This window comes from Ochotona curzoniae, unplaced genomic scaffold, assembly GCF_017591425.1.
Source record: "Ochotona curzoniae isolate NIBS_2020 unplaced genomic scaffold, NIBS_Ocur_1.0 contig_66, whole genome shotgun sequence".
In the NCBI taxonomy this organism is placed as follows: domain Eukaryota; kingdom Metazoa; phylum Chordata; class Mammalia; order Lagomorpha; family Ochotonidae; genus Ochotona; species Ochotona curzoniae.
Genome location: NW_024466512.1, coordinates 2,162,806 through 2,166,422, shown reverse-complemented (window position 1 = coordinate 2,166,422; position 3,617 = coordinate 2,162,806).

Here is a 3,617-nt window from a genome sequence, read left to right as displayed (position 1 = left end):
GGAAGAGAGACCTGAGAACAAGACGCAGGTGGGAAGAGAAGCAAGAATGCTGGCTGGCATCCAGGGTCGTCCTTGCCAAGCGGACGCACCTGCAATCAGCAGCATGCGCGTCAGAGGTCAAAGGGCAGGCACGGCGGCCAAGTGTGGTGTCGTGGTGTCATTTTCAGCCAAAGCCAGGGCCGCCATCCGTGCCCAAGTCACACGCTCTCATTTCTTTCCTATACATAATTGAAGCGCCTCCTTGTATCGCCTTACATTTTCCCATAGAATATTAAAAAGTTGATATAATGCAAAGTCCTGCTCTCCTACCACATATGCAAAGTAGAAAATAAACATTTATAACCCAGGGAAGCAGGGCTTTGTTTTAAAAAGTGAATTTTGAGCATCTGCAAAACTTGAAGCTAGCCACCTCGAGGAGAAGGTGGCTCACAGCAGGAGTCCCCTGAGAAAGGCAGTCTAGGGTACAACCGTCCCCTGGGGCAGGCAGCAGAGGGTCAGGATCTTTTGCCTCTGAAAGCTTGCTGAAATTGACATCGAGCATGAATCAGCCTGCCATGTGCATGTTGAAGGTGCTTGGTATGGGTGAGGGTCACCCCAGTCCCATTCTGGGAAACGCAGAAGACCCCCCAGAGAGGCCAAGCAACAAAGGCCCCCTGTAGTTTGGACGTGTCCATGAAGTAGTGGGAATGGAAAGAGCTGAAGGAGGGTGGCTGATCTTCAGGTAGCCCGGCGTGGAAAGACGTCTGTCTCTCTCCTCCTCTGCCTCAAGTCGGAACCCAAATAGAGGCTCGTGCTTCCTGGTGATGCATCAGAGACCAGGCGAGTGATAAGATGCAAGTGTGTGGTGAATTTATCAAAATAATTGCTACAGACAGATCATTTGACAGGCTCTGCGCTGGCTTCCCCACAACCCAGCCACAGTGGTCTGCTTCGGAACTCTTTCGGCTTCTGCCTTCTGCAGGGTCCCCTCTGATTACAGTTTTTCATCCTAAAAGTTCCCCCTGGGGAGGCAGGGCTGTCTCGGCCAATCAAGGGTGGTTAACAACCATAGTAGAAGCTGCCTACAGGTTGACAGGCAACCCGGTCAAACATTGCAGCGTAATCTCCCAGGTAATTTGGTGTCATAGCTTTAATAATTTCTATGAATGTCTTCATGCAAGACTTCAGGAGTGGCTTTCATTTTTGACAAAATGCAAAATAAAGCAGGACAATTTTAAAGATCAATTATGCCATAGAAGTGGTCCCGTCTCCCAATTTCTGTGCCTTTATTTTAATCACAGCATTTAAACAGATTAGAAATGACAACATTAATAGATAGTTGATTTTTATTTGTTCTAGAAGCAGACACTAATTGTTTGTGGCAGTTTACCTTAACGCCTCTCAGCGCTCAACTTTTTTGTCAGGTGGAGCCGGCATCCTGGTGCTGGCCGCGGCGTGGAGGAGGGGACTGGGGAGAGAACAAAGCTGCCGAGGAGAGAGGCTGAGGGTATTAATTAGCTCTCCTGTACTACACTGTATTTTAATTAATCTGACAGAGTTTTCAAGGGTGGAATTGACTTTTCACCGTTCTTGTTCCGTGTGAGCACTTCCCCTTGACATCCAGCAGGTCAATGGGACTCGTGCTCAGAGCTGTGCTTTTTATTGATCTCATGTCCTAGCACGGTGGTGTGTGTGCTCAGACACGGCAGAGAGGGAGCAGTGTCCCAGGCGCTGCCGGAACCTTCCTCCCAGAGGCCAGGGCTCACACGTGGGCGAGCAGAACCAAGGCCGCCAGTGGTGACCTAGCCACGGATCTGGCTCTCACGAGGTTGAAGACACTCCTGGAAAATTAAAAACAGAAGCACCACCTGGCACGGCGGTCCCTGCTCTGGCTGTGTGCACCCCAAGGTGGACTCAGCACCTCAAGGCATCCATGTGGCCCACTGTTCTCTACAGCAAAATGTGCAATCGCCACGGTATGCAAGCGACCTCAATGGCCAGAGCCCAGGGCTCAGGGAGGGGCTATGGAAAACACCACACACACACAGATGCGCACACACACACACGACTGTCATCCGACTCAGCCCATCATTGGTGACCTCATGGATGTACCCGGCACACATCAATCCACACACGAAATGCAAAATCCCACCCAGCTCACTTACGGTTGACATCTTTGTACAGGTTGTTATAGGAATAGAAATAGAGTGGGGCTGTGGTTCTAAGCGGTGGGGACACAGAGGACATAGACAGGTCCGGGGGACGAAGCCCCACTCCTCTGGAAGGCCTGTAGCCTGGGAGCCACTGTCAGTGGTGCTTCTGTGCGCACTGGGACCTGAGCTGGAGCCCCGACGGCCCAGGCACGAGGACACCAGAGGCACCAGAAGGGCCTTCAGATGTGTCCAACAGGCTCGCTCTGGGCTGGCTGTCCAACTGTGGACTCAGTGCTAGAACCCACTGTGAAATGGGCTTCCCCCTCCGCCCCTCCGCTCGGGGCTGCTCCAGGCCTTGGACCATGAGTCAGTCACAAGGCAGTTTCCTGAGAAACAGACCCCCCAGCCATGGCCCCTCAGCCAGTCCAAACATGAGCTCAGTTGGGGACTGGACCCAACCACCTGCACAGCCACTGCCCATAAGCAGAGTCCAAGTTGTGAGCACACTGCTGTCCACCCCCACTCCTGGAAAGTGAATCAGGGATGTGTGCTTGAAGAAGGGTCTGCAGGTGTCCAGTATTGCCAGCCAGGCTTTGTCCAATGTGACCACCAGGTGCTGGAGCAGATGCACTGCCCCCTCCTCCATGGAGCACACTTGGATTTCCTTGCCAGGTGAGGGCTGGGTGGCTACAGCACTGACTTGTTTAAGCCCAGGGTGTCTGAGGGCACACTGTCCGTCCTCCCTGCCTGCCTGGAGCCCCGCAGCTTGCCCGCGGAAAGTCAGAGTTAGTTAGGGCGGCCTTTCCTCCCCGTGTTGTCTAGCTTGTCTGCTGGGCCCCTGTGCATCCTGTGTCCTCGACCCCACAAGGCCTAGCTGTGTTCATCCCACCACAACACGAGCGAAGTCTCTGACTCTGGTTTCTGCTCGCAGCATGCATGGCCTCTCCATCTGACACAGAGCGAGACCTTCTTAAAGGATTTAGACGCTGAGACAAAATGTGCAGGATAGAGTGACTTTCAGAAACGCATGTGCTAGACGCTGTTGCAGTCTCCGGGGACTCGGCCAGTGGACAGTGGCCCCAGAGCTGGTTCCTGCCTGAAGGTGTCACCAGTATGAGCACAGACCCAGCTGCAGCCGGGGAATGTCAAGTGGAGCCACATGCGTTCTGGGCACTCAGAATCCTGTTCCTGCCCTTCTGCCCTTCTTAAAGACACACACACATACCCACAAACCCCACAGCCGTGACACTCGCCTTGAAACATCTGCTGCTTGCCCGGGCATTCAGAGTGCTGGCTGTGACCGAGTTTCTGTTGTGCCCATGTTCACCCTGGGCTGGGCTCAGCTCACAGTACATGCTTGTCCTGTACTGCGGCCTCACGGAGCAGCTTCACCAACGTCCTCAGTGGACGTCGCTGGTCATGGGAGGGAACACGGGAGATGCTGGTCACGCCTGAGAGCTGGCTGGCTTTCTCCATGTCTCTCCT